At 55.4% G+C, this 21,699-nt stretch overlaps 1 non-coding gene across 1 annotated transcript; it reads left to right on the forward strand.

The window, feature by feature from the left end:
- The first annotated feature begins 19,011 nt into the window (after positions 1-19,011).
- Positions 19,012-19,084, forward strand: TRNAK-UUU (transfer RNA lysine (anticodon UUU)). Its single transcript has one exon. It is a non-coding gene; the product is annotated as a tRNA-Lys (tRNA).
- Positions 19,085-21,699: the final 2,615 nt, after the last annotated feature.

Here is a 21,699-nt window from a genome sequence, read left to right on the forward strand (position 1 = left end):
CCCCCAGCTTCACCTGCCCCTTCGGAGCTTCAGCCACACACCCACAAACTCCCTGTCTCGGGGGTCTGCTCTGCAACCACAGGTCCTTGCTGCAGCTCTTCATCCAGCACACTGGGCAGCACTGCATCATCCTCGACAACCTGGACATGAACAATGGCAACGTGTACCAGAGCATCCTTGTGAGCTCAGCAGGATGAGCATCCTCTTGGTCCCCTCATTCAGACCTCTCTGGATACAAACCTCTTTGAATGGCTGCTTTGACAATGAGCCCAACTGGGCCTTCCGAGCAGCATGCCCATCCCTGAGAGAAGGATGTCATAGCCCCACTGTACACAGGAGCAAAGTGAGGCAGGCCTCCTCTAGAACCAGGAGCAGCTCCAACGACAGAGTTAGACACAATGCCAGGTTCAGAGGATGTTCTGACTGCACCACTGGTTCCAGAACAAGCTCCAGTGTTAGAGCCCAGGCTGGCACCAGCTCTGGCACCAGCTCCAGAGCTACAGGCAGCTCTGGCACCACCACCAGGCATAGAGACAGCTCCAGCATCAGCTCTAGCACCAAACCTAGAGGTAGAAAAATCTCTAGTACCAGTCTGAACACAAACTACAGAGATAGAGGCAGTTTTATTACCAACTCCTGTGAAAACCCCAGTGATAGTTCTAGGACCAGACCTAGAGTTAGAACCAGCTCAACTCAGAGTCCGGTCCACACCCAGCTCTAGCACTAGTTCCAAGCTACAGCCTGTGCAAGCCCCAGAGCCAATGGCAGCTGCAACAAGAGCCCTAGCTCCAGCCCACACCTAGGAGTGGCTCAAGCACCCAGAGGTGGGGGCTGCCCTGTCACCAGCTCTGGTGTCAGCTCCACTGCCACCTCTAGAGCCAGAACCTGCCCCCATACCAATTCCAGAGAGAGAGTGAGTATGTCTCAGAACTGGAATCAGCTCCAGATCTAGCTCTCACACCACATTCTGCCCTAGAGCCAGCTCTGGAACCCAATGCAGAGCTACGGCAGGTGCAGTCTACACAGCAAGAATCAACACCAGCACCAGCTCTAGAACTTCAGCCTGTTCCAGTCACCAACCCACAGAGACTCTGAACCCACCTCCAGTAGCTGCTCATGAAATACAGCCAGTGCCACCTCCAGAACCAGTCTTCCTGCCCTTCCCTGTGAGGGCGTCCTTTTTCTGCTTTTCTGTCTTTTTCTTTTCGTATACTTTATGGTTACCTGTACTTTATGTGTTAATTTTCACATAAAAGTTCACCTTACATGCACCCCTATATTCATAGCAGCACCATTCACAATAGCTACCATGTGACCCAGCAATCCCACTCCTGGGCATATATCCAGAGAAAACTCTAATGCAAAAAGATACATGCACCCCAATGTTCACTGCAGCACTGTTTACAGTAACCAAGACATGGAAGTAACCTAAGTGTCCACTGACAGATAAATGGATAAAGAAGACGTGGTGTATTTATACACTGGGATATTACTCAGCCATAAAACAGAATGGAATAATGCCATTTGTAACAACATGGATGGACCGAGAAATTATCATACTAAGTGAAGCAAAGAAAGTAAAGAAAGGGAAAGACAAACACCACATGATGTCATTTATATGTGGAATCTAAAATAATACACAAATGAACTTATCTACAAAACAGAACCAGACTCTCAGACACAGAGAAAACACTTGTGTTTGTCAAGGGGGAGGCGGGAGGGGGAGGACTGGGTTGGGAGTTTGGGATTAGCAGATGCAAGCTGTTATATGTAGGATGGATAAACAAGGTCCTACTGGATAGCACAGGGAACAATATTCAGTATCCTGTGATACACCATAATGGAAAAGAATATGAAAAAGAATGTATATATTGACTCATTTCACTGTACAGCAGAAACTAACACAACACTGTACGAGAACTATACCTCAATGAAATAAATAAGTTTATCTTTCCAAACATATTTAACTGCACAATCCAGTGGCACTAACTGCATTTACTATGCTGTGCACCATCACCACTGCCTAGTTCCACGACATGTTCATCACCCAAAAAAGAAACCCTGTACCCATGTAGCATTCACCTCCTGTTCCCCACTCCCCCATCCGTGGCATTCCCCCAGAAATGTATGAGGATTCCAGTTTATCAACATCCTCTCCGTTTGCTATTTTCTGTTTATGCAGCTGTAGCCATCCCGGTGGGTGTGAAGCAGTGTCACTGTGATGTTGGCCTGCATCTCCCTAACACCTAGCAAATGCTGCTCATCCTTCCATGTGCCTAGTGGGGCATTTGTGTATCTTCTTTGGAGAAATGTCTATTATTTTTTAATTAATTTATCTATTTGGTTGTGCCGGGTCTTATTTGTGGCACGTGGGCTCCTTAGTTGCAGCAGGCGGGCTCCTTAGTTGTGGCATGCGAACTCTTAGTTGCGGCATGCATGTCCAGATCCAGTTCCCTGGCCAGGGATCAGACCCCAGCCCCCTGCATTGGGAGCGCTGAGTCTTAACCACTGCGCCAGCAGGGACGTCCCAAATGTCTGTTATTTTTAATCATGTTGTGTTTATGCTCCTGAGTGTAGGAATCCTTATGTACTCTGGATACAAGGTGTTTACCAGGTTCATTATTTGCAAATACTTTATACCATCATCTGGGTCTTCTTTATGCTCTCTTGAGATTGTCCTTTCATTCACAAAAGTTTTTCATTTTGGTGAAGTCCAACGTATCTTTTTTTTCTTTTGTCTCATATGATTGATGTCATATTAAACATGACATCAAGGGTATGAGATTGCCAAATCCAAGGGTATGAGATTTGTCCCTATGTTTTCTTCTAAGAATGCTTTAGTTTCAGGTCTTAAATTTAGGTCATTGATCCACCTGGTGTTAATTTTTTATGTGATGTGAGGTAAGGCTCCATCTTCACGCTGTTGCATGTGGGCATCCAGTTTCCCTGCACCATGTCTTGAAGAGGCTGTTTTTCTCTTATTGAATGATCTTGATATCCAAGTTCAAAATCAATTGCCTGGGTTCATTTCTTGATCCTTATTCTATTTTATTGATACGTCCCGCTAATTGCTCTTGCCAGATTTCCATTACAATATTGAAATGAAACGCAAAAGTGGGCAAAACTGACTTATTCCTGTTCTTAGGAAGAAAACATTCAGTCTTTCTCCACTGCATGTGATGTGCATGTGAGGTTTTCACAAACATCCTACATCATGTGAAAGAAATGCTCTTCTACTTCTATTTTGTGGAGTGCAGTTATTATTTTAAAAGTTTGGGTTTCTGCAAATGTTTAAATGCTTTCTCTAAACCAATCGAGTTGATCATGTGGTTTTTATTGGTGTGGTGCATGACATTGATTAATTTAGCTATGTTGAACAGCCCTTCATTCCTGAGGAGACAGCTTTAGAGATGACGTACAGTCCTTTCAACATGCTTCTAGATTCCGTTTGCTAGTATTTGGTTGAGGATTTTTGCATCTCTACTTTTAATGGATTTTGGCCTGTAGATGTCTTTTTCTTGTGACGTCTTTGGAATCAGGTTAATCCTGGCATCACAAAATGAGTTAAAAATTGTTGCCTCCTCTTGTACTTTTTGAAGAGTTTAGGAAGGATCGGTGTTACATCTTTAAGTGTTTGAGACAAAACACCAGTGAAGGCATCAGATTCTAGGCTTTTCTTTGTTGTGAAGTTCTTATTATTCACTTATTATACGTCTACTCAGGCTTTCTATTTCTTCTTGAGTCAGTTTTGGTAGTTTCTGTATTTCTAGGAATTTTCCCATCTCATCTAGGTTAAGCAACTTATTCCATAAAATTGTCCCATATGTGTCAATTTTGTAAATCTTTTTTAAAAAGAAAGAACTGTTGGTTTTGTTGATTTTCTCAAGTGCTCCTCTGTTCCACTTATTTCTGCTCTAATTTTCATTATTTCCTCTGTTCTGATAACTTAGGTTTACTTTGCTCTTTGCCTAGCTAATCAAGGGCATCTTCTCACCGGCCCCAGGCAACAGCCAGCCACCGGGCCTCCCTTCAGGTCTGTGCTGTTGGTAGATAAGCAGTTACAGACTAGAGTGGACCAGGCACTTTTTTCACCCCAACTGGCAGTCCAGCCACCCCAGACTCCAGTCTCAGCCTGAACGTCTCCTGGCCCCAGGCTTTGATGCCTGCCCATCAACAAGCTGACCTGGCCTCTCACAGACCGCAGCCTCACGTGTTCTCTGTGCTCTGGAAACAAGAGGACTTGCTGACTTCTGCAAAGGAGCACTGCCCACAGGCACAGAGCCCTGCCCGCCACCAGCAGGCACTGCCTCTGTGCACTTCCCTCACTCCTTCCCAGGTTTCGGTCACGGTACCTATGCCCACCGGCCCCCGAGAGCATCCATCATCCAGTAAATCTGACAACAGCAAAGCTGGCCCTTCCATCCAGCCACCCATCCCCCAACATGGAGCCCGGCACCAGCAGAAGTTTTCATCCAGGTGCTGGGAAGAGCTAAGGAGACGCCCTGAACTCAGTGGCTGGGACGCTGTTCACGTGCTCAGGGTACACTCCAGCCCCAAGCACGGAGGGTCAGCATGAGCTTTTCCACGAGTCCCCTGGTGGCCAGGAGAAGATGACCGCCCCACCCCTTCTCCCCGACAGCCCTTCCTATTCCAGCGTATCTCACTCCATACCCAAAGGGGGCCAAGGAGCCCCCGTTCCTAGGAGCCCCTGAAGGTGGACGCTGGCTTGGGGTGCCCTGCAGGGTCTGGGCTCTGAGAATCTTCCACTCCTCGGGTTCCAGGGGTCGACGTCCTCGTCATCCCCAGGGACCTCGGCCTCCAGCAGCACCTCGTCTTCAGCTCCACCAGGCCCCCGGCAGCCTCGGGCACACGGGGGCTGCGTCTCCGGGTCTGCAACCTCAGCTCTCCACCCAGCAGGTGAGTGATCCCAAATCATCCGTGTCAGCCTGGACATGAGAACAGCAGCAAGTACAAGACACTCCTGCTGAGTCCCCTCGGTCCCCTCCCTCAGCCCTCTCTGGCCCAGACATCCCCTGAATGGCCTCGACAGGAAGCCGACTCTGGGCCCTCCAGGCAGCAGGCCCCTCCCTGAGAGGAGGAAGATGATGACACAGCCTCCACTGTGCACGGAAGGAGACTGAGGCCACCTCCTCATCCCTGGCCGGTTCTTTGGGATCCACGCTATCCTGGGGTGGATGACACGTCAACAAGATCCCTCTGAGTCTAGGATCTGACAGGCTGAGGCTCTGATCAGACAGCCTGTATCTTGTCCCCCTCAGCATGCAGTGACCCCTGACTCCTTGCCCAGCACTCAGAGCCCTGTGTGGTCTGGTCCAGACACCTCCCCAGCGTGCACCCCTCACACCCACCCCAGCCTCCCTACAGCCTCCCTCCCCCAGGACCCTTCCAAGCTCCTCCCCCCATAACCCCCCATCCATGATGGACTCACCTCTGAGGCCGGGCTCAGAGACCACCTCCTCGGGCTCCTATGCAAGCAAGGACTTTGGAGTCAGAATGACCTGGGCTGAAACCCACAGCAGGGCGACGTCACAGCCCTGTGACAGGCAAGCTCCTGTGGTGACTCCCAGAGCCTCAGTTTCTTCCCCTGAAGATGGGGTCCATGAGCCCGACCCTGGGAGGGTGCGCTGGGGATTAAAGCGCAAAGTGCCCAAAGTGCCTGGACTCAGGAGGTCGTCTGGCTGCAGGCACCCAGCACAGGACAAGGCCTCTGACGGTCAGCGCGGGGCTCCGTGAAGGTGAAGAGCGATGATTCTGAGTCCCCGTTCACGGCTGGACTTGGTCACTTAGACCTGAGTGACCCTGAGTGCTGGGGCCGCTGCTCATCTACAAAGTGGGGTGAAATCACTGAGGCATAACAGTGACTGCCCCCAGCACTTGTCCATAGGGGCGGCGGCCCCTCCTCCACGGCTCCCTCTGACCCTCTTACACCAGCCAGGGCTGCATTCAGGGACAGGCTGGAGCTTGGGTCTTGGGGCACTTCCAGAAAGACAAGGGCAGGGGGTAGAGGAGGAGGGGCAGGGGTGGCCTGACCTTCTCCCTGCCGGAGTCAGTGTCCACGGCTGCCTCCAGGTCCCCCTGACCCAGTGACGCACCCAGCTGGTCCCTGGGATGGAGTCCGGGGTCCAGGACCGAGGGTGAGGTTTTATTCCTTAACCGTCCTGTCCCCTGGTCTCCATGCCTACCCAGCCCCGTGCCCTGTGGCCAGCCTGGCTGCGGTGGGGGTGGTCTCGGGGCTCAAGGGGACGTGGGTCCCAGAGCCGATGACTGGAGGGCCTGGGAGGACCAGCAGGGCCGGCAGCTTGAGGAGCCGTTGGCGGTGCGCGCACAGGCTGGAGGCGGGGGACACGCACGCGCAGTCCTCCGCGTGGTTCCCCTGGGCCGGCCCCGCGTGAGCAGGAGGCCCCGCCCCCACCTTTGCGCAGTCGACCCGCGTCTCGTCCCGCGGCGGAGCTGGGGAGGCCTGTGCGCCCGTGAGCGCATCCCCCCCTCACCCCCCAGGATGGAGAGCCAGCGCAGTGACCACCTATTAAGCAGTTCCTTGCCCGAACCCTCACGGGACACTTAGGAACCTGAGGCCAGGAGAGAGGCAGGGGCTCGCGCCTGCACAGGAGGAGAAGGCAGGGTTCCGGCCTCCTAGGCCAGGGGTCAACCCTCCCACGGGGTCTGCACTGGGAACGAGAGATCCTGAGATCCTGAGGGACCTTGCCCACCCCCCCCAGGTGGGACCCTTTCCTCTGGGCATCCCCTCATGGGCGCAAGCGCACACACACACACACACACACACTCTGAATGTCCTGCCGGGGAGTGGACCCTGGGAGGTGATGAGGAGGAAGAAGGAAGAGGTGGGAAGCAGCTCTGCCACCAGGCGGGGGCAGCCAGTGTCCTGACGCCATGATGGGACCTATGGGGGTGGGGAACAGATGAGGTGAAGGTGCTTCCGTGCTGCTTGGGCTCCTTCATTCTTTCTTCCCACATTTATTGAGTGCCTGCTCGACGCAGGCACCATCCTAAATGCTGGTGGCAGAGCCAGGAACACAACTGGACAGGCCGACAGAGGAGACCTTCATGCCCAGGTGCACATGCTTCCAGGGCGGATGTAACTCAGCAGGCGGGTCCGACAAGACGCCTAAGCAAGGCTCCTGGAGTGCCGTGACCCAGGCTGGAGGAGAGACCAACTCCCTGGGAACCTTTCAGCATCTCATCACCAGGATGGAACAGGGAGAGCAGGGCCTCAGGGGAACATGCAGCTGTGCTCTCTGCCGTGGGGAGGGTCCTAAAGGCCTTTGTCTCTGACCCCGGAACCCTGCATCTTCTTCCAGCATCTGGGAAACGGCGACAGACTCAGTTGTTAGTTTGCAAGTGGGTCCAATCTCAGAACCTTCTCAGTTCTTGATGCACCAAAACAGAAGCCACCCTCCAGGGCCCAGCTCAGAGCATTGAGGCAAAGAGCTAGGGCTTGGGGAGAGCAGAAAAGGCTTAAAGCAGCTCTTTTAGGAACCATGGTTTTGGACAAGAATGGGTTTGGGGCTCCAGCCAATGCTGGGTCATGGTGGGATGGTTAAGAGGGCAGCCTCTGGACCAGATCTTTGGGTCTAAGTCATACCTCTACCATTTAATCTGTGTAGGTCACTTCTGCTCTCTGGGCCTTGGTTACCTTTTAAAGGTAGGGAGCAGGTGAAGATGAGTTAATACAGGGAAAGCTCTTAAGAGAATGTCTGGCACACCAGAGTTCTGGAGGAGGTTTTGTGCAATTGGTTCAGCAGGTCAGGGTCCCTGGGGGAGGACAGGGGGTAGTCGTATTGCTGGTGGGAAGGGCCTGGAGGCATGCCGGTCCAGAGGATGAGGAGGGCTAGCTATGGTATACCCTCCCCTGACGCCTGTCCAGCTGTCTGTCTGGTTCCCCACGAGGCCTTTGGGGGTAACAATGCTCCCAGCAGGGTGGGGGGACTGCTAACAGGATCTGACCCCTTCTTACCAGGTGGGCAAATCCTCTGTTCCTCAGGTTACAGAGGCCCCGTGGACCACGTGGAGAGAGAGGAAAGCACCCGGAGACTGGCTGGTGGGATTGGTTTCCTGCCCCAGGAAACCTGGTTCTCAGCCAGGTCATCCAGGTGCAGGAGACAGGGAGGTGCTTGGGGAGAAGGAGAGGGTGAGGGGCTGATGGATGAGCTGACAGGAAGAGGAGCATCTAGCTCAGGAGAGACGCTAGGGTTCTGGCGGTCACTTGTGCTACCTGTTAGCAAGTGCAGAGGGAAAGCGAAGTTTGGATTTAAAAGAACGTGGCTGAAGGTGGCTAGAGCCACTGGAGGAAGGAATCCGAATTTACTGAAAAGCAGCCAGAGGGACTTCCCTGGTGGTGTAGTGGTTAAGAATCCACCTGCCAATGCAGGGGACACGGGTTCAACCCATGGTCCAGGAGGATCCCACATGCTGCAGAGCAACTAAGCCCATGTGCCACAACTACTGAGCCTGCGCTCTAGAGCCTGTGAGCCACAACTATTGAGCCCATGTGCTGCAACTACTGAAGCCTGCACACCTAGAGTCCATGCTCTGCACCAAGAGAAGCCACCACAGTGAGGAGCCTGTGCACCACAATGAAGAGTAGCCCTTGCTCATGGCAACTAGAGGAAGCCGGTGCACAGCAATGAAGACCCAACGCAGCCAATAAATACATAAATTAATTAAAGAAAAGAAACGCAGCCAGTTATTTTACTAGCAAAATGGGTTGATACAGGAAAGGCAAGAGAATTGCAATCCGGACAAGCATGCCACAGCAAAAACCAGGCAAGTCCCCAGACACAGGAGAGTACGCTCACTCTGCAGAGAAAAGCAGGCAGTAGGGAGGCGGGGCTTTAAAGGAAAGTCTTTTGGAGGAAAGCGAGAGTTCAGATGGTGAGGGCCTCCCATTGGCTGAGGTGCCTGGGTTCCCATTGGCTGAGGTGCCTGGGTTCCCATTGGCTGAGGTGCCTGAGTTCCCATTGGCTGAGGTGCCCATTGGCTGAGCCACCTGGGTTCCCATTGGCTGAGGTGCTCATTGGCTGAGGTGCCCACTGGCTGGGCTTGTTGCTGGCCCAGGGAAATCTTCCCTCCTTCTGTAGTAAGGTGGTGACCCTCTTGCTCCCAGAGATGCAAGGGAGGTAGGTCTCTTTCTCCTGGGGGTCTGCAGAGGGCCAGGCAGGGTAGTGCTGTCAGCTCCCCTTTCTGGCTTCCAGGCTCGTTTTATTTATTTTTTTAATTTTTATTTTATTTTATTTATTTACTTTTGGCTGCATTGGGTCTACGTTGCTGCAGGTGGGCTTTCTCTAGTTGTGGTGAGCGGGGCCACTCGCCCTTGTGGTGCCCAGGCTTCTCATTGTGGTGGCTTCTCTTGTTGTGGAGCATGGGCTTTAGGCATGTGGGCTTCAGTAGTTGCAGCATAGGGGCTCAGTAGTTGTGGCTCGAGGGTTCTAGAGCACACGCAGGCTCAGGACTTGTGGGGCACAGGCTTAGTTGCTCCCCGGCATGTGGGATCTTCCTGGATAAGGGAGGGAACCCACGTCCCCTGCATTGGCAGGCGGATTCTTAACCACTGTGCCACCAGGGAAGTCCCCAGGCTCCTTCTTAAATGAGGTTTCCTTTATTCAGTTTTACAAATTCCGAAGTTAAGCCAGTCAGGGGGACACCTGACTCTACCGTCAAGACTGCCTGCCCTCCCTGTGCCTCAGTTTCCTCGCCTGTAAAGGAGGACCATTACAACACCTCCTAGATGTGCCTGGAAGAGAATAAAGAAGCCTCCGGAAGGGCACCTGGCACGTGCTAGCTGGAGAGGAGTGGGCTCCAGTGGTTATCATTCCCGCTGCCAGGATGTCCCTTCCAGCCCCCTCCCTCCCTTCTCGTGGCCAGAAAGACACACACTCCTCTGTCCGGGCCAGGCCACCACCTCCCGGCTTCCTCGGGCAAAGGCCCAACGGGGCAGGCGCAGCCAGGGACGCCCGGAGCGGGCCTCCGGCCGGAGCTTGTGCCCCAGGAAGGGACCTCGGGACGGGGGTGGAACCCGGGACTCCCTACAGACGGGACTGCTGAGGGGTCAGCGCTCTGCGAGGAGGGGCGGGGGTGACAAAGATCCTGTGGCCCGGGGTTTGGCGGGGGCTGGAGGGCCAAGGCCAGGGTGCCAGGGGCCGCTGGAAGGAAGGAAGCCCCTGCCCCCTCTCTGAGTGCGAGGAGAAACCAGTCTTGACTGGGTCTCAGAGATGCTCCCGTGACCTTAAAACACCACCTGCAAGGGGAAGGGGCTGTCTTGGGGGGACCGAGGCCAGTCTCAAGATCTGATGTGTGAATTGGGAGGAGGAGGCTGGAGTGACCTGGTTTCCCACCGCTGTCTCCCAGGAAAACCGAAACGCAACTGGCTTTGTCCTGTGACCTTTCTCCTAATAACACTCTTATTCATCTTGTTTGGGTGAGACACGTGGGTGAGCTTTGAGGCCTGCCTGGCGGGAGAAGCAGCAGCAGCCAGTCAGACCCTCGAGGGGCGCCCGGGGCTGTCCCTCTGCATTCCCTCCCCCCCATCACCATAGTAACCGAGGACTGATGACAGCCTGGCCTCACACGCGCCCTCTCATCAAAGCCTCATCTTGCCCGTGAGCTGTTTTCCCCCCACTTCACAAACGGGGAGTCATTGGGGGGCAAGAACAAGGAACCCTCTGGGCCACGTGGCTGGGGAGAGGAAGGCCGTGCTGTTAGCCTCCTGCTGCTGGAGAAGGTCCTGGGACGAGGGAGTGCCGTCCCCTGGCCGCCTGCTGGGGGTTGGGAATCCCACCAGAAAAGGCCCCTGGGGCAGCCTCGGGGCTGAGCAGGCCACACACCGGGAGCACCATCCACGGTGACCGCCCCTCCTGCCACCAGCTTTGGGGAGAATGTTCCCGGCCCTGCCCGAGGCCCAGCAGGCCCACCGCATGGCTCCAGCTCCTGCCCTTCCCGGGGGTGGAGGGGCAGGGGGTCCCAGGGCCGCCCTGCTCAACAGTGGCCTTTGCTGGCTCTTCCCGCAGTGTGGGGTTCCCGGGCCTGAGAAGCCTGACGCTGGGGGACAGGCACGCGAGCACAGGGTGAGTGACGGGGGCGGGTCACGCTGCCCTGCCCTGTCCCCATGCAGCGCAGCTGGGCCTCCTCCTCCTGCCTCACCCTCGGCCCAGAGCAGCTCGGCCAGCTCCCCTGCCCAGGACTGACTCCCCTCCCAGGGTCTGGCTCCCGCCTCGCCCGACCTCCTTTCTGACCCCCCACCTTCCTCCTCCGGGATCACCTGTGTGTCCCCCTCACCCTCGTCTCGTCACTTCACTCTGCCCTGCTTTCCCTCCGCTGCTCTGGGTGAGGCCCCCTCATCTTTCCGGCAGCCTCCCCGCTCCTCTCCCCGCCCCCCTGCCTGACCCCACTCTGCTGCGTTAGCCAGAGCATCCTCCGATCTTTCCAGAACCCAACATGTGCGGTCAGCTCCCTGCGGTCCTCTCCCTGCCAGCCGGCCTCTCCAGCCTCGTCCCTCCCACGGCGCCCTCCCCTCTGCAGTCCACCCAGGGGTCAGTGTCGTCCTGCACGTGCCGCGGGCCTGACCCCGGCCCCTGCCTGTGCTGTGCCCTCTGCCGGGACCACGCCTCTTTTTTGCTCTTTGCATCTGGCTGGCTCCTCCTCGGGTCAGTGAAACCCTACAGAGCTTGTCCTCCTGGGGCTGACTTACCTCACTTCGCCCCATGTCCTCGAGGTTCATCCGTGCTGCAGCGGAGAGCAGATTGCCTTCCTTTGGAAGTCTGACACCCCAGTCTACATGCCATCCCAGGCAATGCAAACTGCAGCCACGTGACAGTGGTAAACAGCCGTGGGCTCACTTTTCCCGGGCTCCAGGGCACTTAAGTGGTGGGCAGGGCCGCCGCCCTTACAGTCCCCAGGCTGTGGCACCTGCAGGGCTGTGAGCCGCTGGAGTCCGGGTCCTGTGGCAGCCAAGTCCTCCAGGCCTCGTGTCCCACTTCGCAGGCGGGAAGCCTGGGCTCTGGGGGCAAGGGGACCTGCCCCTGTCACCCAGACAGTGACGCCGCAGAGCAGGTCAGGCCCGGGGGACCTTTCCCTCGGCCCAGCTCGGCCAGCCCTGCCCCCAGCGTGGAGGAAAACAGACCCCGAGGCCCCTCCTGCTTTAAGTCAAGGGAGGCCAGGTCTCCTGTCTCACAGACACGACAGTGAGGCAGGCCAGCCTCCCCGAGGCCGCAGAGCAGCTGCAGGGCCAGGTCCCGGCAGAACCAGGGCCCAGCCCGGCTCAGCAGCGGCACCGGCGCCGCCCGCGGGGGACATCCAGGCCGTCTTCCCGCAAACGCCCCGCACTCTGGGTGGCTTCCTCAGGGTGGCTTATCCCCAGCCCAGGGTGCTGACACCCCTGTGAGTGAACGGACTGGAATTTACCAGAGGCCGAGGGGCGGTTCCAGGGAAACCTCGCCGGGAGCTGGCTTTGCCGGGCGCACTTCCTCTTGCGTTTTCCTGAGATCTGAACGTGGAGCCTCCGGGGGTCCTCCGTCCCTGTCTCCCTCCGCGGCCTGCACGTCCTGTGTTCTGTCCCTTTGTCCGCCAACAATGGGCAGAGGTGTGAGGGTGCCCCCCCCCCAGGGCAGGCGTCCCCCCCTCGGCTGGCACGTCCCAGCTCCCACGCTGTGATCTGCACACGTTTGAGTCCCGACTTGCACCTGGTTGGTTTCCTGCAAACGCCACGTCCTCCTGGGAGGACGGTCAGCCCCGGGAGGTGCGGAGCCGACAGACGCTGAATGGGGGGGTCCCAGTGGGGAGTGAGCACCAGGGCCCCGGCGTGTTCACCCTGCCGCCAGCTCACACGCTGTCTCCCGTGGGCTCTCTCGCGGTGCAGCAGCAGTGATGTCCTTGTCCTGACCCCTTGGCTGGCACCCATCATCTGGGAGGGGACCTTCAACCCTGACGTTCTGAACGCGCAGTTCCGGCTCCGGAACACCACCGTCGGACTGACCGTGTTTGCCATCAGAACGTGAGTCCCTGAGAAGACAGAGGGCGGAGACCGGGAGGAGGGAGTGGCCGGGGCCATCACGTCCGTCCTTGTGTCCAGGGCAGAGTAGGGCAGGGACCCACCCTGTGCTCCAGGGGAGGGGATGATGGGGAAGCCCATCCATTCAGTGTCTTACTGGGCTGAGCCCCGCCCCAGGGACACCAGCAGTTTACTGAGGACCTTGTCAGGAAGACACCCGCAGCCTTGGAGGGAGCACCCTCTGGGGGTAGAGACAGGCACGGGGGCCGTGTGGCCAGGCCCTCCTGGCTCCAACCCGTCTGCCAGGCCTGGAAAACCAGGGCTGCCGCCAGAGGCTCCGATCGGGCCACTCAGGGGAGGGGCCCGCGCAGGGGGCCGCCCCAGGGGCGGGGGCGCTGCCGGGGGTCAGCCCGGGGCCCACCCAGCTCCAGCTCTGCGGACTGTGGGGCCGGGCAGGGTCCCGGCTGCCTCAGCCCCGGGCTCTCCTTGGTCAGAGCAGGTGCCAATGGCCCGCATCTCTGGGAGCGCAGGTTAGGGGGCACGGCCGCAGGGGGCTCAGGACCGGCCGCAGGACGGCTGTGGCTTCAAGCAGCCCTCGGCCCACCTCCCAGAAGACGGCGCACACAGTCCATGGCCCCCAGGGCCTGGGGTCCCGCGGCGGGCAGGGCACGGAGGAGGGTCACGGCTGGCAGAGCTCCGGGTGCCTGGCTCCGCACACCGGCAGGACATGTCCATGGGCCTCATGGGAACCCTCAGCCGCTTCTGGGAGCGGCGCTTCCAGCACGACGTGGATTTCCTCGTGTGTGTGCAGACGTGGGCCTGCACTTGCGCCACCACGCGGGCGTGCAGATCCTGGCGCGGCTCTTTGGAACCCTGCACCCCAGCTTCCACCGGGCCGTCCATGAGGCCTTCACCTATGAGCGCCAGCCGTTGTCCTGGGCGCACGTCCCCTGGGACCAGGCCAACGTCTACTACATCGGGGCCCTGTTCAGGGGCTCGGTGTCCTAGGTGCACCGGCTCACCTCAGCCTGTCCCTGGGCCATTGTGTGTGACCGGGCTGATGGCGTCGAGGCCGTGTGGCAGGATGAGACCACAAGCCCAGCAAGGTGCTGTCCCCCGAGGCTGCTGGGCTGGCCCGCCCACCTGAGGAAGCCGAGGTTCCTGGCAGTGCCCAAGCTCACCAGGAAATCCCGACCCGATGAGGAGCTGCGGGGAGGGAATGGGGGTGGGGGTGGGGATCGGATTCTAGCGTCCCGTGGAGGGAGCGTGCCACGGCCCAGCACCGCCACCCCCCACGAATAGGGGCCAGCCCCGCCCACCGCCCCTGCCCCTCACACACACACCCAGGCCAGACCTGGCCTCGGCACAAGTTCCTGGAGTGGCCCTCGGTGCTCCTAAGGCCCCTCCTGCTGGGATGAGGCTGCTGTCAGAGCCCCTCCTGACAAAGGAGATGAGCTCTCTCTTCTTGAGCAGGAAGGGGCCTGGGGGTGCGTCACGGGGGCGGGCTGGGGGTGGGGGAGCACAGCTCCAGCTCCCACCTGATCCCTTCCTCTTCTGGAGTCCCGGTCTGAGTTGAAAGGTCCCTTCGGGGTGCAGGCAGGGGAGGAAGGGGAAGCCAGCCAGGACCCTCTTGGCTGGTGCCTAGGGCCCCGTCCAGCCCGAGGCACAGCCCGTCACCCACGGGGAGGAGAGCAGCCCCGTCTCCTGGCGTCTCAGGCCCCTCTAGTTTCACTAGGGACTTGCCAGTTCCCTGTTACTGAAAACAAGGCAGTTCTATGTGGTAATAGGAAGTTGCTACATGTCATGAAACCTGTGTCTTTGACTTTGTTTTAACATATTTTATGCATATAGAGTCGTGCACGTGGGACACGAGTGATGGTGTGTAACCCAGTTTACACAGCATCACATGCTGGCCAGTTGTCCTGACTGTGGGTGGTAGCAGGTGTGGCTGGCCTTTGTTAAGGGAAACAATGCAACATTTCCGTGATTTGGAAGCAATCTAAATTAGCTCAGGGGATAAGCTGGGTTGTTTGTTTTTTCCCAACACTGTAATCCCCAACGCACAGCAGCTTCTCCCTTCCTTGCCGGCCGAGGCATAGGTGTAGCAAGTTTCTGAGTTCTGACCATGCTCGGAGCTTCTGGCCCAAGTCCTACCAGCCCCAAGGTTTCCCATGGCAACAAAACCCTCCCTTCAACCCAGAATCTCTCTTTTACTCCCATTTCCTCCCTCCCAAGCATCCCTGCAATACGCTGCGCCAGGTGGTCCAGGGCTGGGGCTGCTGAATTCTTCCCTTGGGAGGACTGATGAAAGCAGCCCAGGATCTTCTCCATCACTGTCCAACTTTCTAGTCCCGATTTAATGGAAACAGTGCTCGCCCCCTACAACCATCCTATGAAAGGTTGGCAGTTCCTCCATCCCTTAGTTCACAGATCTCAGGAACATGAGATTTAAAGCCTCCCCCACTCCTCCAACAAAGGCACATTAATATGTCATCAGCCTATGGTGACCATGACATCACCTGGGGTGAGAGAAACTCTTCGGGCCCATCTCATCTGTGTCCTCGATTTAGTCTACAGGCAGAGAACAGGGCCTTTCTCTTCCCATTCACACCTGTCAGACTGGATCTGTTTCACCCTCAGCCCCGGACAACCAGGGCTCCTTCCTGGGGGATGGGGCTGATGTGTGTTCTGGGGTTGGTGGGAGGAGAGAGTCAGACCCTTCACCAGAGAGGAATTGAATGACCGGGGGAACCCGGTATTCACACCGCAGACCGTGGTACTCGCTGGGCCCAAAGTTTTCCAAACATGAAGTGTCTGAGACAGAAGAGTCAGACTTTATAAAATAAGCAGTAAAGACCCCATGGCTGCCCCTCTGTCCCAGGTTCTGCTCACACACTTGGATGCTCCCATGTTCCTCGCTCTGAGGCACCTGTTTGCCGTCCATCTCGCTTCCCTGGGATGGGCCCATGCTGTTCCATAACGATCCCCGTTATTCCCACAGAATTCCCACTCCAGCGTGGAATCCGCCCGCCCGTTCCTCCTCACCAGCTGCCTCATGAGCTCTGGGGGCAGGGAAAGGTTGGGGTCCCGCTGAACAAACCCAGCTGCTCCGAGAAGCCGCACCACTCCTCCACACCGCTGGGAATGGCCCAGACTCCAGCCCCGAGGCCAGAAGGGCAGCCGCCATGGCAACGAGGCGAAGGGAACACCACTGCCCTGTGAAAGCAAGTGATGTGCACAGAGGGACCACGATAGCAACACCCTCTGTGGCCGCAGCTCAGAAGGTCTTGGGCAGAAGCAGGAGAAAAGAATGAAACAATCACGTAGATCTAGAAGAGGTCCCCCAACAATAAAATCCACACTTGGGCATCTCTCCAGAGTGGCGCTGTGAAATCTCTGCTGATGGCGTCTGGCAGAGGCCTGTGTCTTTTCCTTAAAGAGGCTTCTGTGCCCTTCAGTGAGGCCCTCGCTGGCCTGAAATGCTGCACTTTCTTGGCCGCTTTCCCCTCTCGCGAGGAGACAGAGGGAAGTCACACATTAGCACCGTTTTCTCTTCTGTGGTTGGTAAATTTTCATAATTTCCGAGTCCTTCACGGCTGTGAATGGCTCCGATTTGATGACGGATGATTTTCCTGTGTCGGGGGGAGCAACCATTTCTACAAAGATCAACTCAGGTCCAAGGTTTTCTCCCTGATTCAGAGGAGCCCACCTGGTGGGGCTGGGAGAGCCCCCTCCCCCACCCCTGGAGCCAGTCGCCCCCCAGTCCACGCCCACCTGCAGCCACCAGGATCCAGGGTTAGAGGCGCCTAAGCCCCTCTCAGAACTTTCAGTCCCCTGACCGCCGGCAGCTACGGCCAGGACCACTCAGCTCAGCCTTGAGGAGCCAGGAAGGCAGTGACCCGTGTCATTTCTGGTTCCTGTGTTGGTTCTAAAGGTGTTTCTGCGGTGGCTTTTGTAAAGTGTGGGCACTCACTCGCTCTGGATACGCGCTGGTTGGAATCCTCGGAGCTCCCTGATGGAATCGCACGTGTGCACTCTCTCGGGAACCATCTCCCGTCGCTACACCTTAGCAGGTGCTTATTGAGCATCTACTGGGTGCCCAGGCACCCACACAGGAGCAGAGCAGGTGGGGGTGGGAATGCACATGATCCCGCTCCTGGACCCTCCAGGGATGCAGCGATGGCCCTTTCCTCCTGACCACTGCCTTTTTATTGTGTCAGAGTATAGGGGACATCCACCATTTTAATCACGGTCAAGTGTAGAGTCGGTGCATTAGCTACCCTCACGGTTCTGCAGCCGTCACCTCCATCCATCTCCAGAGCTTCATCCTCCTGGACTGAAACTCCACCCACTGAACACTAACTCTCCTCCTCCTGCCCCAGACCCTGGCACTGTCAACACCCCCAAAATAGTGCAGGAGGCTGCAACTAAGACAGGAGTTTGTTTGAGGCCTTAAGAATTGCAATTTGAGAGATACAGATTCTAGTAACCTCAAAAGAGTGTCTTTATAAAAACAAAAACTCATGAGGTTGTTAAAAGTTGCCTGGGTAGAATTACGATGGACTCTTACATGAGTCAGAAAGTATTTGTCCTTAAGGAATCACAAGTTGTTTTAGGGTGAGGTTCCGAAGAGTAGACAGGCTGTCACGGCTTCCGGCAGATGTTCTGGATGACTTCATCTGGTCAAAGGTCAGACCCCATCCAACACTTGGTGTTGTCGGGGTCTTTTATTTTAACCATTGTGGTGTTATCTCATTGTGGTTTTATTTTGCATTTTTCTCGTAAGTAATAATATGGGGGATCTTTTCATATGGTTATTCCCATTTAGTTATGTATGTTCTGAGATGCCTACTCAAATCTTTGCCTATTTTCTGATGGGTTATCCATCTTTTTCTAAATAATTACAGGAAGTTAGTTATACATGTAGCAGTCTTTTTTCAGATAAATATATGGCAAGTGTTTACCCTCTCTCCATGCCTGCCGTTTTTATACTCATAATAATGTCATTTTGGTGAAGAAAAGTTCATTTTAAAAGGCCAAATCTATCAAATTTTCTAATTTCTATAGTGTACTCTTTGTTCTAAGAAGTCTTTGCTTACTCCAAGCTCATGAAAATATTCTTCTATGTTATCTACTAGAAATGTTATTGTTGTAAACGTTCACATTCAGATCCAATATCCACCTGGAGTTGATCTTTGTTTATGGTGTGAGGTAGGCATCAAGATGAAATTTTTTTTCACAAATCGGTAAGAGGTGGACCGGGCCACTTACTGAGAAGCACCGCCTCCCCTGCTCTGCAGCGCCTCTTAGTTATGAGTGAGATGCCCACCTGTGCATCTGCACTGCCCTGTCTTTAGATGGACGGATACAGAGTGTGCTCTTTATGTCCGGATTCCTTCACCAGGCTGGTCAGAGTCATGAACGTCCACCTGTGTGAGCCTGGGCTGGACTCCATCCTTTCCTGTTGCTCCGTGTGTCTGTCCTTGCCACCACTGACCCACTGTCCCGATTACTGGAGCTTTGCAAAAAGCCTGAATACCTGGTGGTGAAGCCCCCCACTGTGTTCTTCTCCAAGATCGTCCTGAGTGTTCTCGGCCTTTGTATTTTTACATACTTTTTCAAGCTGGCTCATCAGTTTCCACCATGAGATGCTTGCTAAGGTATTTTGTAGAGTTTGTGTTAAATCAATAAATAAGTTGGGGAAGAATGGACATCTTAACAATACATGAGGGGAAAGCATATAAATTAAAAAGAAGAAATAATCAGCTGGAACAAATATTTTCACCGCATGTCAAAGCAGCTCACATCCTCTTACATAAAGAGTCCTTGGGGGCTTCCTAGGTGGCGCAGTGGTTAAGAATCCGCCTGCCAATGCAGAGGTCACGGGTTCGATCCCAGCTCCAGGAAGATCCCACATGCCGCGGAGCAACTAAGTCCGTGTGCCAAAAAAAAAAAAAAAAAAAAAAAAAAAAGAGTCCTTAGGGAATTCCCTGGTGGTCCAGTGGTTAGGACTTGGTGCTTTTACTGCCGAGGACCTGAGTTCAATCCCTGGTCAGGGAACTAAGATCCTGCAATTCCCCCGGTGCTGCTGGTTGGGGTGGCGGTGGGGGGATGGGAGGAAGAGTCCCTAGAAATTAAGAAAAAGAAAAGCAGCCACAGAGAGAACACAAATGTCACCATCAGACATGTCACAAAAAATAAACATAGTTTTAAACACAAGGAAACATGTTCAGTCTTAGTTATAATATGACCCCAAAACCCCATAGTTTGAAAATATACTCTGGGGCTGTGTAGAAATAGGAATTTTTATTTGTTGTTGATGTGAATACAAGTTTCTTTCCAATGGAGGCAGTTTGACCACATCTGCCTAAATTACAAATGCATTTACCCTCTGACTCAGCAATCCCATTTCAGGGGATCCACCCCGTAGAAACACCTCTACACTTGACATGTGTACATGTGATTCACTGTACCTTCCTCATAAGAGCAAAAGGCTGGAAACATCCCAGTTCCCTCCAGTAGGAGAGAGGATAAATGAATGACGACCACCCACAGGATAAAATGCAGTGTAGTTGGTGGAGAGAATAAGGAAGAAGAGTGAAGGGAGGAAGATCTTTGAGTGCTGATCTGGAAAGCTCTCCCTGGTCCTGATTGTTGGCAGGGCTGACCCTCACTGGACAGTCCCGCAGACTTCAGGCTGCCTTTTTCAAGCACCTCCAGAAGTGCCTTGACCTGTGTATTATCAGTGCCCTGATCTTTATGGCCACCGGGGGTCAGAGCCCAGGACTTCTGGCCCAGCTCAGCCACTGACCAGAAGGAGGACTCTAGCCAGTCCCCTGGGAGCACTGTCTAGTTCCCTGGGTGAACTCAGACCCTGCTGTCTGAGTTTACCGGTGGGAAGACAGATAATGGGCAGTTCTTTTTTGAATGTCTTAAAAGATCAAGACCACCCTTGTGGAGGAACCTAGGAACGGACATCCGCATGGGCCCATTTTATGGAGGGCAAGACTGGGGACAGTGGAGGGAACAGGTACATGGGGTAACGGGCAGCACGAGCGTTCAGACCAAGGACCCCATGTCTCCTTCACTACAGAGCTGGCGTCACGTGGAGCACTGGAACTCACTGCAACTGTGACACGTGCCCACCCTGAGACAAGTTATAGACCTACAGCTAGCGCCAGACTAGAGCCACCTCCAGCTCGGCACTTGGACCAGCTCCAGAGTTAGCGTGAGCCCCGGCCTCAACTCCAGAGCTAAGCCACCCCCATCTCTCTCGGTTCTGGCATCACTTCGGGCACAACTGCCAGAGCTAGAGCCAGCCCAGCATGAGAGCCAGTCCTGGAGCCAGCACGACCGTGGAAGGCTGGGGCATGTCTCTTTCTTTGGGAAGCACATGGAAAGGCAGGCTGGTCGGTGATCTTTTCTCCTCGCACTTCTTTAGCGCCATCTCAAGATCTAGAGCTGATCTGGCTCCAGAACTAAGCCTACTGTGATCTGAAGAGCTGGATCCAGCTGGAGACGCTGCTACAGAACCACGGCTGGCTCCAGAGCTTGAGTCAATGTCATCACGAGCCGTAGTCGCACCTTCAGCAACAGCTCCAAGCGCAGCCACCACCACAGGCAACTCCAGCAGCAGCTCTGGAGCTGGTCAGCTGCTGCACCAGGTCCAGCAGGGGAGTGGGCACCCCCACAGGACTGTCCCCCCAGAGTTTGAGCAGCCTCAGCAGCAGAGCTAGAGTTACCTCGACCTGCAAGCTAGAGTCACCTGGAGTACCAGACCTTCCACCAGCTGTGCACCAGTGCCCACTCTGGCACTGGCTAGAGAGCTAGAGTTGGGGCCAGCTACAGACTAGAGCCAACCTGGACCGGCTCCAAAGCGAACGCCATTTCCGTCACTAGTTCTTGCCCTGAATCTGGCATCAATGCCAGAATTAGAATCAATCTCAGAACTAGAGCCAGTTCTAGAACCGGCTCCAGCACAGTCGCCTGGTTCCAGCCTCATCGAAGTCACCCCCTCCCAGGCCTGTTCCACGGCCAGAGCCAGCGGTCTCTCCGGCATCAGCCACAGCTCCAGCCTCAGCTCCGGTTCTAAGCTAGGGCCAGTGCGGCTACAACCCTAGAGCCTCCTCCACCTCGGCTGTGAGGGCAGCATTTTTTTCTCTTTTATATGTTATGATTTTTCATATTCAATATGTTAAAATTTAGATTCAATAGAATTTAACCTTTCATCACTTTAAGGTGTACAATTCAGGGGCATTAACTACATCCTCTAGGCTGTGCACCATCACCACTGCCTAGTTCGAGAATATCTTCCTCATGACAACAGGGGCCCTGTACCCATTAAGCAGTTATGCCTCAATCTGCACCCGCTACCCTGACAACCATGAATCTGCTTCCTGTCTCTGTGCATTTCCCGTGCCCTGGCCTGCGACCCCCTCCAGAGCACAGTGGACCCTCCCTCTGCCCCTGCCCCAGCAGAGGTGAAGATCTCTGACAATGTGTTCGATGCCACTGACTCCACCACCCACTACGACTTTGTTCTGCAGATGCTGACCTTCACCAAGGGGTGAGGTCAGGCATGGAGCCAGCTCAGCCCTCCCCCACCTGAAGCAGAAGGGGCTCAAGGTTGGCAACAGCACCTTCTCGCTGGTCCCCAGCACTGGCCAGTCACAGGG

This window comes from Hippopotamus amphibius, chromosome 2 (genome assembly GCF_030028045.1).
Source record: "Hippopotamus amphibius kiboko isolate mHipAmp2 chromosome 2, mHipAmp2.hap2, whole genome shotgun sequence".
Classification (NCBI taxonomy): Eukaryota; Metazoa; Chordata; class Mammalia; order Artiodactyla; family Hippopotamidae; genus Hippopotamus; species Hippopotamus amphibius.